A 14,876-nucleotide genomic window follows, 5' to 3' on the forward strand; every position below is an offset into this window, starting at 1 on the left:
AAAAAGAGCACAGCTACCAAGGGGCAGGCAAGAGCAAAAATCTGGGACGTGGTAAAAATTTGAAAGGATGCTACATGCAAAAATGATGGAAAGCTAGTCATAGTGAAAATTCGAAAGGGCGCTACGAGCAAAAATGATAAAAAAGTGCAGGTACAAAGAGCCAAGGCAACAAGCAAAGTGAAGAAGCACAAGGAAAAGAAAAGGTTTGAATCAGAATTCTATCAGACTCTACCCAGATCCAAGTGACACGATCCCAATATGAGCTACTCTCAAGGAACCAGGATCCCCAGTAAACAATTCAGAATACTGAATTCGACATGGGTTGAGTCTAATGTTCTGATTCCATCATCCAAAGCATAAATCCAAACACAAACACACACTGAGGCACAAAAAAAACTATTTCTTTCCCTTCCTAAAGCTTTTGTATATATATTTGTGAAATCCACTATATTTTACAAAGTTGCTCAAAACAAAAAATATACAACCTTTTTGAACAAAAGGCAACAAAAAGCAAAGTCAAAGACTACCTGGTAAGTCTCTCACTCCTCCCTCGTACATCTATAATCACTACCTAAGTCTATCAACCTCCATGCGCAGGTAGAAGACCTCATCCCTCTCCAATCTATGGGACACTATCATACTCTCATCATATCGCTGCCCTACCGCCAGATGACGAGCCATATCCTCGAACGCATGCTGAAGTACAGAAAGCTCGGACAGGAGATGACCATTTGTAGTCGCCAAAAAGGAAGGATCGACAAAAGGCCTCTCTTCGAATGCTTCAAAGGAGTCATCCACCCCCTGAAGAAGATGAAGCAAAATCCCCAATGATATCTCGATCATCCTCGTCATCCATTAAGTGTCAACCGAGAACCTGACAATAAAGTGACTGCTTCACTACCCAATGCTGATATAGCACTGTCGCCAAAGGAAGAGCCCAAGACTCGAACTCCAAAGCAGTTGTGTCTAGATAATCCTACCACGAAGATTGAATCCGCTGGTGAAGAGCCGACATGCACAAAGTATGGGTGCGTGACCAAATCCCGAAAAGGAAAAAAGAGGGATATCCTGCAAGAACCCAAACCGTCGAAGGAAGCGGATCGGGTGATAAGAGCAATAGCCTCGAAAGCCCAATAGAAGCAAAGGGGTATGAGCAGCGCTATAGATCAAGGGCATCCGGTAGAGCCACGAAGCCTCCCAGCTGACCTCCCATCCACAGAGACGGGAGAACATCCGACGATAAAGAGAATCGGTAGCCTCAGCACCGAGAGGGAGCCCATCTAGAAGCAAAGACAAGACATCGATACAATGGGAATCAGGCCAAGAGAGGTGATGCGTCATAAACAAGTGTTCCCACAATCACACCTAAAAAGAAAAGAGATCATGCATAAGGGATAAGAAAGTAAAAAAGAAAAACAAAAAAGAGAGGAAAGGGGAATACCTGAAGGAAAGAACTATACCCTCGGAGGATGCGAGTTTGCCTAAGCGAACACTCAAACAAACCCAGGAAAAGCTCCACCAGCACCACAGGAACGATACTCTGGCGAGAGAGGACGCGGCGGAAGGCGTCAAAAAGGATTGTCAGAGATGACCACCATCACCCCGAAAAGAACAGCTCCGCTAGAACACAGAATATCAGTGCATTCAAACACTGAAGCTGACAAGCAGATCCATCACCTCCTTGAGCAGACAAACATCGATCGTATAAAAGCTCAAGGGTGAACTCGCCGGTAACACCATCAGCTGTAGGGAGAGCTCCCGAAAACCCAAACCGAGACTCCAAATCAAAAGACCATACCTGATGGGATGGAGGAAGATATGGCTCCTGGGAGAAAGGGAGGCTAGTCAAACGGGATAACTCCTCCAAAGAAGGACCGAACTCTAGGTCATTAAAGGAGAACAAGTTCAGCGTTGGAACCCAGTCATAGGATGCGGCACTCAGCAATCGCCAGTCCAGGGGAACTTGGTGAAGATGCAGGACCTCTCCAAAGCTCAGAAGGTTCAGCTCACGACTCACGGAGGCGGTCAAACTCCCTATCCAGACATGTAGTCTCTCCGAGTATGTTCCACGTGGCGACAAGCGACAGGTGCGAACAGGCACACCCTCGACGATCTAAAGGCCGGGGTCAATCGGCGAGTCATAAAAAATAGGCATCCCCTCGTCTAGAAAGTCGATCTCATGGTGATAAAAGAAACCTGATGCTCCCATGGCCTCATGCAAAGTGTCCTGAAAAGCAGCAACAGGTGGACCTGAGTCGTCTACGACCATCACATCAGGAGCCGTCAGGAAAGTACTCGCCCTGGGAGTCACAATACCAGGGCCACTTCAATACAAAGAATCATCAGGTCCATGCCCAAATTTCTACCATCCATCACAGTCGCCTCACCACCATCACCCAGATCAATAACTGCATCCAGACCACCACCACCACCCATCAAAACCCCATAATCCGAACCGAAGATCATGCCTAAGCCATCGATGTGAGGCACACCATCCACCAAAACCTCATGATCCATCCCATCCAACCCATCCATCATATCAATGTGGGGCACACCATCCACCATAACCCCGCGATCCATCCCATCCAAACCATCCACCATATCTAAAACACCAATGTGGGAGACATCACCCAACAAACCACCTCCATGATCCATCCCACCCATCATAATCAAACCATTATCCCTACCATCAAAGCCCATGCCATCGATCATAGCCAAATTCGGGCCATCCACCACCATCATGGTCCCATCCACACCATCCAATGGCATGTCCACACCCAAACTCCCAAAAATCAACCCACTAAAATCCCCATCCTCACTATCCAATGGCTCACCAAATCTAGATTCATTCAAGCCATTAAATGTCCATCCTCATCCCAAATCTCCTCCCATTACTTTCCCAAAGCCCATCTCACCATTAATGGTGGTTGGAGCCACACCATAAATGGCATTCACTTCTTCAAGAGGCCCCACCAAACCACCATTAATAGCCCATCAATAACAAGATTCTCTTCAATCATCACTTCCTCATAAAAGTGGTCAAGAGAAGGATCATTTACCTCAATGATTGGATCCAAGCTCCCACCATTGTTGGACCCACCAAAGCTCACTCCATTTCCAACCATTGAAAAAAGGGGACGAGGAAGAAGACAAGATAGGAAAGAGACAAAAGAGGAGATAAAAGGGAAGAAAAGGAAGCCAAAAGGGAGATTCGAGCTACAAAAATAGAGGGAGAATAACAGGACAGTGACCTTGGACGAGCAAAGAAGAAGCTGCTGTTGCTGGAGGAAAAGACGGACACGGATGGTAATTCGATTACCACCCACTCTCGACAGTTGTGCCCGCCACTGCAACACCTGCAAATCTCAAAAGAGTGTCAGAAGTCAATGGGTGGTACTCAGATTACAGCCCGGACATGGAACGTGCTCTGGCCATGTATATGGCCCATCATGGAAGCCAGGGCAAGCCAAAACATCAAGATACTGTGCAATCAGATTAGCAAAAGGCCTAAAAGCAATCTAAAAGGCGACACTGGATAAATGAATTCTGATATATATGAAAGGTGTACACAGGAGATACATGGACAGAAAAGATAAAGAAGCCACTACTCATTAGGTACATATTCATCTGTGTCCTTCGAAGGAACTTCAGGCCCAAGAGATTCCCTACAGCAAAGCGTGCGCCACCGCCAGAAGCATAAACAATCCTCAAAATGGGACTAATGCCATACTGTTCGCACCAGGAACTATACTCTCTCATAGGATCCACGAACGCACTAGCATCATAGCCCTCTAAAGTGGCTTCCAACTCACGCTCAGGAACCGCCCTCCAGTTCACTGGTTCAGCAGGCGGGCTGAACGGTACAAGGGGACCGCCAGTCAACTGCCAAAAGAGTCTCTCTCCCAAAATACAACTTCGTCACCCGAGGATCCACCAAGATGCGATGACGACGCGAGGCCTAGAAAGTTTCCTGGGCCTCAAGAGTAAGAGCGGCGGTTGATCGGAAGTAAGGCCTGGTGTGAAACTGATAGAACAATCAAGGGTCAGGATAAGAGTGCGAGCAAAAAGAAAAAGGCATGAAAAAACATTCGCTCACATCATCAGGAACCAGTGCGTCCACGTTAGATCTCCAGGCAAGATCTGAAAACTGGCGGGTGCGGCTGCGGTTATCATTATACCACAACATCATACAAGAAAAAGGAGGGGTATGATTTATCAGAGTAGGCCCCAAATGTGGAAAATGGTTAAAAAAGTAAATCTACACATGGATCGATCATCAAAATGCATATTTATGAGGAAAAAAAGGCAAGGTAAAAGGGTTCGATATGCACCTCGATAACTGGATAAAAGCCAATCATCGACCTGCTGCTACAACGATTGTCCTTGTTTAGCCCTTCATACAAATGGGCCAAAAGCGCAGCATTCCAGTTATACAGCGTGGGATTGCCATGAGCGACAGTAGACAGGAGCTCACTAATTCATTCCTATGACAAGATCATGGCTCCCAAAGTATACAAAATCAAGGCACGAGCTTTCACAATAACTTCGGCTTTAGTCTGCAGAACCCACCGAGGGAAGTTCGACAATAACTAGAGCAGCTTGAACGGGGGTCCCCAAAAGTTAGAAGAATGGGAAGCCATCCCCAGAAGGTTCATCCAGTCATCCTCAGAAGGAACAAGGAGATCTTCCTCAAAGGGAATGGAACCCCCCTCGTATCGAAGACCAAGCTAGATGAAGATGTCGTAGGGGGTAATTCCCCATTCTCCAAAGGGAAGATGAAACATGTGGGTTTCAGCATGCCATCGCTCAGTCAGCACCGATAAGAGAGCCATATTTGTCTTACTCAGATGAACTCTGAATAAGCCATAGAGTGGAGTACACTCCAACACCTGAAAGAACAATGGCTGGTGATCCACGAACCAATCTAGCCAGTGGCTGCGGACCCCATGTCCCCTCTGTAAGTGCTATAGTTTATATCCCTGTTTGTTGTCAAATTTGTGGTGCCAAAATCACTATTATACTCTGTTATATATAACTTGCATAAGTGAAGCTCTCTCAAGGATCAACATTCATAAACAAGCTAAGCTCACAACAAGCAAAGCTCACAAGTACAAAGATCAATCTTGAATGCAAGATCTGCTCACAAAACAAGACTCAAGCTGAAAAGAAAATACAAGGCAAGACTCAAGCTGAACTCAAGACTCAAGCTAAAACTCAAGCCACTTTCAAGATTGAGTTACATCAAGGTTTGATCTACATCAAGACTTCAAGGCTCATACTTCAAGGTCTCTTGTTCCTAATGTTTCAATGTCCATACTTCATAGTTGAGGTTTGATTGACCATAGGTTGACCTTAGAAGTAGGTCATTTCGGATACATAAACCGAATGTTTATTTTACATGTGATTGGTCTGTTCTTCGACTAGTCCTAGACCTTCTTCGACTAGTCCTAGACTTGCTTCGACCAGTCTAAGAAATTCCTCGACCAGTCGTGAGTTTGTTACAAACTCCGGATAAAATCTGTTAGCCTTCGACTAGTCCAGGAATCTGTTCGACCAGTCGTAGGAACAGTGTCGACTGATCTTCGACCAGTCGTACATTCTTCGACTCGAAGTCCAGCGAAGATATTCAGGACCTACGACCAGTCGAAGGAAAGCTTCGACCAGTCGTAGAACGGTCAGAGCATATCCTGCCGAATTTTTTAAATATCTGTTGTTGCTTCGACTAGTCGAAGAGCACTCTAGACCAGTCGAAGACCCGATCTTCTTACTTATAAATAGTGCACGAATCTCAGAAGAAATCATCGATTTAATAAAAGTATTCAAGCCAATCTTCGTCGAACTTCTGAGAGATAATTCTGTGCTCCATTTAAGCTAAGTGTGCTTATTTAATATTCTTCTTTCCTTAGCTTTATTTAATTGATTTTGTTTCTGCTATTCCAATCTGATTTGATAAGAGGAATTGTTATTCCCTTTCTTTGGAATCAAAATCAATTAAGGCAAGCCCTATTTGGTTTAATTTAAAATCTATTAGAATTAGAACCATTGTAATCAAGTACTGGACATTGAACTTGGACATTCAATCATCTACTTTGATTTGGTTCTACTGGGCTGCTACAACGAAGAAGATATTCAGGTATTTTACATATTGTAAATTCCTTTCTATTATTTTGGTTTCTTTCAAGATTTGCCAGAAAAATCTTGTTATATTGGTTATCTGAGGAGAGCCAGGAAAACTCAGAAGTGGGGTTTTTTAATTGTGTAAGCCCACAGACAAAGACACAATTGTAAAGGTTTTGGGTGAACCTGGGAAAACCTATTTTTAGTGAACTCTAATATCCCCTGTGTGAGGATATTAGGAGTGGAGTAGCATTTTGTGTGGCTGTTGTATAACAGTTGGTGAACACACAGGCGAACCACTATAATCCCTTGAGTTGTGGCTGATTGATTTATTCTTTTAATCTTTTAATTAATTTTTGTGGGATGTATGTATGGTGGTGAATGTTGTAATTATTTCAAGCTTTGTGAGAATGTTGTAATAGCTTAGAATTTACTTTCTGCAATTCCTTTTTAAGCTTGATTTTCAATTTCATTTGAAAGTTGTTCCAGTAAGGTTGCCCTGCCATTTTTATGGTGTATGGCTGTCCCTAAAACAATACATTTTTAATTACAAGTCATTTCAATTTAGTTTATATTTATTTTTGTATTCCTCTTCGATTTGAGACTTGATACAAAGACCTTTCTAGAAATAAGGCTGTCCTACCATAAACTCTGGTTTTTGGTGTAAGGTTGTCCTTAGAACAACGTTTGTATCAACCTCTCAAGATCTGAATTTTGAGGTCATTTTAATTTACTGCATTGTGATTTACTTTGGCTATCATTTTCATTTTATTTCCGTTGTTATAAGATTTATTTGGCATTGTCCTATTCACCCCCCCTCTAGGACATATAGCTTGGCCTTTTCACCCTCAAGGCAGCAGGAGCCCCTCCTAATCGAGCTACATTAAAGAGATGTTGACCCTCTCAAGATATGTAACAAGGATCAACCGATTGGCTAGAAGGCCCAACTTCACTTCGACCACGACGAGGCATGCTGCAAGGTTGACATTCACAGGTAAGTATTCACCCTTACCTTCATAAATGGCTCAAATATTCCAAAAAGAGGAAGACACATCATGAATGGTCCCCTGAATGCTCACTGACATGATTTACTCAAAACCAATTCTAAGGCCCATTACAAGGCCCATTGTCCAAGCCCATTACAAGGCCCATGGTCCAAGCCCATTCTAAGGCCCATTGTCCAAGGCCATTCCAAGGCCCATTGTCCTAGGCCCATTAACCAAGTCTATTCCAAAGCCCATTGTCCAAGGCCCATGGTCCAAACTCACTAAATCATTTCAAGGCCCACTTAAAGAATCCTTCAATTCAAAATCCACACTTGAGGCCAAAATCATGCCAAGGAAGAAAGTGGGGCCCACTCCAAAATAATGACCCACCATCAAAATCCACAAAATTTGAGCACCCAAGTGGGCCACAAATCATCAATTTGGCCCATCAAATCAAGTTAATCCCTTTCTTCCCCTACAAAAGAAGCAAGCCATCCAAGGACTACGTTTTATTGGCTCACCATTTCATGATGTGTAAGGCTTGGACCTTCCTCCAAAAACAACAAAAATGAAAACACAAAAAAAAGCAAATACTCATGCACAAATAAAGAATGGGGCACTTTTCTTATCACACCCCACTCCATCCAAAACAAAAATCATAAAAAAAAATACATGCCCAAAGGCCAAATGGGCTTGGAACTTGAGAAAAGAAGGTCCATGAATTAAATAATGTTTTCCCAGCAAGAGGTTGGGATTTTGATGACCATTCCAAAAGAATTACATGAAAAGGGAAGATCCATGGCCATAAAGAGGTAAATTCTAGAGAATCCATGCCAAGGTCCAGCAAAAGAAAGAATCCGTGAAAGGATTACGACCTGAAAAAAATTAAGGAAACAAGGAAGTGAGAAAGAAGAGAGAGCTTGCAAGAGACAGCAATGGTGTCTCTGGAAGGAAAAATGGGAAGAAGAAATAGGAAAGCAGAAGCTCATCTTCGGACCAGCACCTACCTCAAACCAATAGACAAACGGGCGTGGGGCGGTACTCCAATTACTGCCTGTGGTAGTTGGACTACTGCTCCCTGCCCAATGCACAGCTTTGCACGTCTGTCCCCTTTAAAGTGATGGGCAGGTCTGGGAAACGCTTTGGTCCGGCAGACAATGGAAAGAAAAGGAAGAAAGGAAGAGATTCTCATGAGATAAAGAGAAAAAAGAATATATCGCGAGAAACTACAAAATCTCACGAGAAATTGAGGACTTTGAGAAAAACAAAGGAAATTGAAGAAAATACAAAATTTCAAAAATACAATAAAAACCAAATTTGATGATTAGTCTTAGTGGAGACAATGGAACTATTTAGACTTAATTCAAAAAAATAAAAATAAAAATACATATGTACATATGTAATAAAAACCGAATGGCGACGCCCTCCTGCGAGATCGGACAGATCTTTTCAAATCTCCAAAAATTTACAATAAAATCCTCAAGGAGTATAACTCCTCAAAGGATAGTTTTTAAATTTTTTTTTCAAAATTTAGAGCTTAGCATGCAAAATACTGAGAGATCTCCTATATTTCCTAGTAACATCCATCACAAATAATAAAATAAGATTCGACCTCTTCTGGTTTTCCCAGGAGATAATTGAATCCGTATGCGATACGAGTACAATTGGCCTGATTCTCGATATCAGGACAGTCGTACAAGGAATGGAATGCAAATGATGACAGTCTTGATCCATCTTTCGTTAAAGTAACCAATTTAAAAGAGTGGAGAAAATCCGTTGTAACCAATGTATCAAAATTAGAAGATTACATGGAAAAAGGTCACCCGCACATCCTAGTCTGGGATACTTGGAAAGTCTGATCGAGTCTAAGTTGACGTAGTGAGTTCCCCGTAAGGCTGCAGAATGCACAGGGCAGCTAACTGTTTTGACAATCAAATGGAACAAGCACTCCTAGGGTGATTATGTAGCAAAGGAATAACAAAGATCCAAATAGTACGGGAATCCCCGTAAAGTTGCAAAAGCGTTGGGGCCCTACTTTTCAGACATATTCTTCGATGATATTATCAATCCGATGCGAAAAGGTTGTGATTCGTAGCCTGTAATGCCACGAAAAGCACAGGGACAATCACAATGTTTTCCTCAAACCCTCGTGATATGTGCAAGTTATCTCTTTTCCAAATGGTAAGTTGACTACGATACTAAGCCAGGCAATAGATCTAAACCACAATCTTTTCTGACTAGAAGGGTGGGGTGTCCACTCGCTTTGGCATTCGGTTGCACTCAACCTCTACCAAAGAGGGGCATCTATAGACACCCCACCAGGCTAGCAACTTGATAAGACACGAATGATCCTCAGGAACTGAACCTGAACCCCACACCCTACCCCAAACCGTAGCTAAACCAAACCTCCCTATTACCCTTTCTGAACAATTTCCGAACCAATTCCAAGCCATAACCAAACCACTTCCATAACATCTTTAAACCCAAAAACCCAAAAAGCCCAAAAACCCATACTCAAAACCCAAAATAAAGCCCGCAAGCTGGAGTTCAGAGTCAACGGTGGCTAGGCAGTAATCGGATTACCACCGGCGGTTATCCGATTACCGCCCTCTCTCGACAAATGTGTATTCTGAGCAAACAGCTGTTGAACCCTCCCAAAGTCAACTCTCTAATACAGTTGGCTCCCAAAGTTTACCTTATTTACCATCCTACCAAGACCAGGAGCCTATAAAGGAATGCCATATGGCATTACCCCTCCCTTAACCAATCATAAGCCACCACATCATCATTTACCCTCCAAGATCTTAAGAATTACCAAAAGACCATCCTAAGAGGTTATAAATACCCTTTCCTTCTTCTCATTTATCATAAACAAACAACCAACTGAAACCTTAAAAAGAGGAAAAGAAAGAGAGAGTGAGTAAGTGAGTGAAAGGAGTGTTCGAGTTCCAAAGTTCCCATCCTCTTAAGCCTCCTTCAGCCAAACCTCCCATTCATAGTGCATTCAAATAGCCAAATGTCTTCAAGCATTAGCCAAAGATCACTCAAATCATCATTAACATTCATATTTCACATCATTAGTTCCCTTCTCAACCCCTCTGCTCATCTAGATCGCCATTGAATGTATGCTCTGTGACTTGCCAGAACCCTGGATCCTGTCACATCAGAAATTTATGGTAATCTAGTCCATATTCCATCACCATCATCATCTGCTTAAAACTCTTCTAGATATTCCTAGATGTATGCTCTGTAGCTTGCCGGGTTTTTGAACCCTGCCACATCAGAAATCCTAGTCCCCTCTAACCTTGTCATTTTATCCCTTAAGAATATTTTACCACACGAAGTAGAGACCATACACTCGTATGGGCAGAGAGGGTGCTTAACACGAAGAATCTCAATTCACAGATCAAGAGTCATTATTAAAGTAAGAGAGTCTTCAGATTCTCTAGCTATACGTATTCTACAGGTTCTAGCCGATTGTGGGATTTTCAGTTAATTGGCTAGTGGTGACACCAAATCTATTACATCATCAATCCAAATATGCCTGATCCCATCATAAAATCACAAAAATTTGCGTGGGCACCAATTTCCCAGTGTCCACACTATGTTGTTGAGCTACACAGTTTTTGTCTCCTTCGGCCTATTGAGGGATAAATATTGCATATCAGACCCCAGTTATTACTTGGATTTACGATCATGATACGGTTTAACGGCCTGAAATAATCGTATTTGTGATATATGGTGTATTTACAAGCTTTGATCGAAATAGGGTGTTAAAAGATGAGATTTAACCCTCAGAATTTACCAAAGCATGGGATGGACTCCAGGGGACCAAGATCGATGCCAGAAATTCGAGAAAATTGAGAAACTGAAGCTCAAGTGACCCGAAAATCAGCCAGAACGCAAGATCATAGGGTTTCCACCATCCGCTCGGCTCAAAACTTCATACATGGCTTGAGGACCATAAATTAACCATACATGTCAAACTTTATCCGTTGGATCCATCTGGAAGTGGCCCAAAGGACAGATCAGCACATAAATCAGTGAATTGGGGACCACCTGGTATCTGGATATACTTCAATTTTGGTCTCAACCCCTTAAATTATATGGCAAACAAGTTGGCCGGAGTGGATCATTCATAACCATCACTGTGGACCCCACCTACGTTGTGTGTGCACCGTGCACATATGCACCAGATGTGCATGGCACGTCCAAGATGGTCAAACAGCCTTGGACCCGTATTCCATTTAAAAATGGTAACTACCGTTTTCTCTGGGTGAAATAGGGGCGTCGTTTGATCACTAGTGGGCCTCCATCATGGCACCTGAAAATGATCCGAGCCGTCCATCATGTAGAGAGGCTCGAGCTGGTCAAAACCATGCTGACCGATGTCAGCCATGCACGTGCACGTGCCGGTCACAGTAATCACAAGCATGCTGTCTTGCTTTATTCACAGCTGTTGGAGCGAGATTACTTCAGTGGGCCGCGTCAACGGATATTCAAAACAGACCATTCCAGACTGAAATTTCTAGAGGAATCCAGTGGATGACATGGATCTCATCTGGGACATCGTTCATGGACCCCACCAAGCTTCACACAACTCCTCTGCGTAACGGTTACGCAGGTCCAACGTCCGAAAATTAGCCGGATTTGTTTCGAGCTGTTATACGCCCGTAGAGAGGACCGTACATGTGATTTGGACCGTCTATCAGCCTTAAAAGGGCCCTATAAACATGGCTTATGTGTCGGAATCATGGAATGAAGAGAAGGTGGCTGTTGATCTTCCAAATGCAGAATAGACGGTGTAACAAAATAAACTATGGGCCACCATGGTTTTGACCCAAAACTGATCAGGTATTAATGGTTTTTTGATGTGAATTCAATGGACGGACTGGATTTCACCTCTGACATCAAGAATGGGCTCCACCAATACATCAGCATAAGTTGATTTACGCACTCTGTTGTGCGCACTACCTGTGAATGGAGTGCGGAAAACCTCCACCGACATTGCTGGCTCTTATAAAAGAAAGATGTGAGAGAGAGAAGGGGATCTCGACTGGGGGGCTTCAACGTGGATACAAGAGAGAGAGTAGAGTAGTTAGAATTTGTTTCATATTCTCTATTTTATTTTTGTTCGAGTTCTGGCCCAATCATGTTGGGCTAAACCTCTTAACTAGGGCTAAGAGGTGAAGCTTGTAGCATAATTGGGACATTTGCTTGGCTTTGATTCATGTTTTGTTGAACTCTTATGGATTCTAGTTATTTATGAAGGTATATTTTTAGTTTTTAATGGTTTGTTGTGACTCAAATTACAATGGATCTGCGATAGCTTTAAGTATATTTTTTTCAGTATTGAGATTGTGAAATTAGTAAGACTGGTTGTTCACCATCATCCTAGGGGCATGGTAGGGTGACGGAATCCTTCCTAACTTTCACAATTCTCTCATGATTGGCTGTGAGATTGGTAAATTGCTGTTGTTTGCCATAGTCTCCTGGGCATGGTTAGGTGACGGAATCACTTTCAAATCTTCACCACTCTTATCTATTGATGATTAGATCCATGAGAAGTTCAGAGATCTGACAAATCTCTTCTTATCAACTGGATAGGATATGACTCTGATTCCAGTTGTATCCTTGAATCAATACAAGGTAGCTTCCCAATTGTTACAAGTGGATCCTTGGCACCCTAGTTCTCACTTTTATTTTCATAAGTTTTAGAGTAATACTTCACCATTATTCCCTCATATTCACTTGATTTAGATTTCATCTTAGTCTAGTTCTAGTTCTAGTTAGTTTCAGATTATGTACAGGTTTCAGTCCCTGTGGATTCAACCTCGGTCTCGCCGAGTTTATTACTACATCACAACCCTATACTTGGGGAGTGAACAAGTTTTTGGCGCCGTTGTCGGGGATTGATGGTTACATTTTTCTGAAATTTACTAGTTTTAGAATTAGGATAAGATTAGGATTTTCTATCTTTAGGCTTAGATTTTTCTGATTTCTAGAAACTAACCTGTTCTCCTGTTTTGTAGGACCTTGACATACACATTATAAATTGGTAATATCTTTCTAATTTTATAGTCTTTCTGTTTTCTATTTTAGATTAGGTTTTATCTTTAGAAACTTTCTAGTTCTAGGATTTCTTCTAATTTGGAAACTAACTGTCATTCTATTTTAGGTTTAGAATTTTCGTAATTTATTTTTAGAAACTTTCTATTTTTCCTTTTAGAAAATTTTTCTTTCTTAGAAACTAGTTTACTTTAGGATCTCCTGCTATTTCTAGACTTTCTATCTATAGAAATTAACTTGGTTTGTTTTGTTTTGCAGGTTCTTAATTTAGGACTTCTAATTTGGTAACTTCCTTCCAACTCTTTTCTCTTATTTTCTAGATTTGTATTTCTTCCTTTCTTTTAGATATAGGTTTAGAATTTGAATTGAGGGTTGCAAGTGTTTCATGCCCAAGTGGGTTCATGACAACACTCTACGTCTCAAGGAGGATTGGTTGAGGGGTTATCTATCCCTCGCAGGATTAGACACCACATGAGATCCTCTGAGTTAACTAAGGTTATGGTTGCAAATCAACCTCTTTTACCCCAACGTAGGGTGGAGGACATCCAGGATAAGAATGAGGTGCATCAAGCACACCCACCTCGTACTTTACGAGATTATTTACAACAGGCAGGGGTGAGTATGTCCTCATATATGATTTTTCCTGAAAATACGGGACACATGAATATCAACTCAGGATTTAACTCCTTCCAAAGTTTCATGGGCTTAAATATGAAACTCCGTATCTACACTTGAAAGAGTTTAATAAAATCATAACCACTTGATACTTTCCTAACGTGTCTGAGGACACGGTCAGGTTGAAACTCTTTCCCTTTTCTTTGAAAGAGAAAGCTAAGACGTGGTTACATTCACTACATCCCCGATCTATTGGCACATGGAATGACATAACAAGGGAGTTCATAAAGAAATTTTTTTCATATCACAAAACGAACACCCTTAAAAAGTCAATTATGAACTTTGCCTAAAAGGAAGATGAAACATTCTTCCAATTTTGGGAGCGATTCAAGGACCTTGTCAGCTTATGCCCACAACACGGATTTGAATCGTGGCACATTACACACTTTTTCTATGATGGATTGACATCTTCCACGCGCCAATTGGTCGAGACAATGTGCAATGGAGAATTTATGAATAAAAATGTCGATGATGTGTGGGATTACTTGGATAGACTTGCTGAAAACACACAAGCATGTGACACATACCCAAAATCAAATACCACTTCTAGGCCTACTCAATCAAAGGAAATGAGCAGAGTATACCTTCTAAAAGAGGATAATGATCTCAATTCTAAAGTGTCTAATCTCATAAAGAAATTTGAGGCCATAGAATCAAGGAAGAACAAGGGTAAGGAAGTTGTTTGTGGTATTTGTGGTTGTAACAGTCACACAACTGAAAAGTGTCCAACCATATCTGCCTTTCAAGAGGTATTGACTGAGCAATCTAATGTCATAAATAACTATCAAAGACCTTTCAATGGACCTACCTCTAATACGTACAATCCTGGTGGGAAAAATCATCCAAATTTTAGTTGGAGGAATGGACAAACTGATACCCCTCAAGGTTTCTTTAATTAGACTTCACAACAACAACAAGAGAAACCTCAAGAGGATCCAATTTTAAAACATTTTAAAAAGCAAGATCATTTCAATCAGGGTATGCAACAAGTCTTGCAAGACCTTAACAAAATATTACAAGGACTTAAGG

The 14,876-nt window shown here is 41.9% G+C and overlaps 1 non-coding gene across 1 annotated transcript; it reads right to left on the reverse strand.

The window, feature by feature from the left end:
- Window positions 1-14,104: 14,104 nt before the first annotated feature.
- On the reverse strand, window positions 14,105-14,211 carry LOC131247552 (small nucleolar RNA R71). The gene has a single exon (XR_009171833.1). It is a non-coding gene; the product is annotated as a small nucleolar RNA R71 (small nucleolar RNA).
- Between the last annotated feature and the right edge of the window lie 665 nt (window positions 14,212-14,876).

The sequence above is a fragment of the Magnolia sinica genome, chromosome 5 (genome assembly GCF_029962835.1).
Source record: "Magnolia sinica isolate HGM2019 chromosome 5, MsV1, whole genome shotgun sequence".
Classification (NCBI taxonomy): domain Eukaryota; kingdom Viridiplantae; phylum Streptophyta; class Magnoliopsida; order Magnoliales; family Magnoliaceae; genus Magnolia; species Magnolia sinica.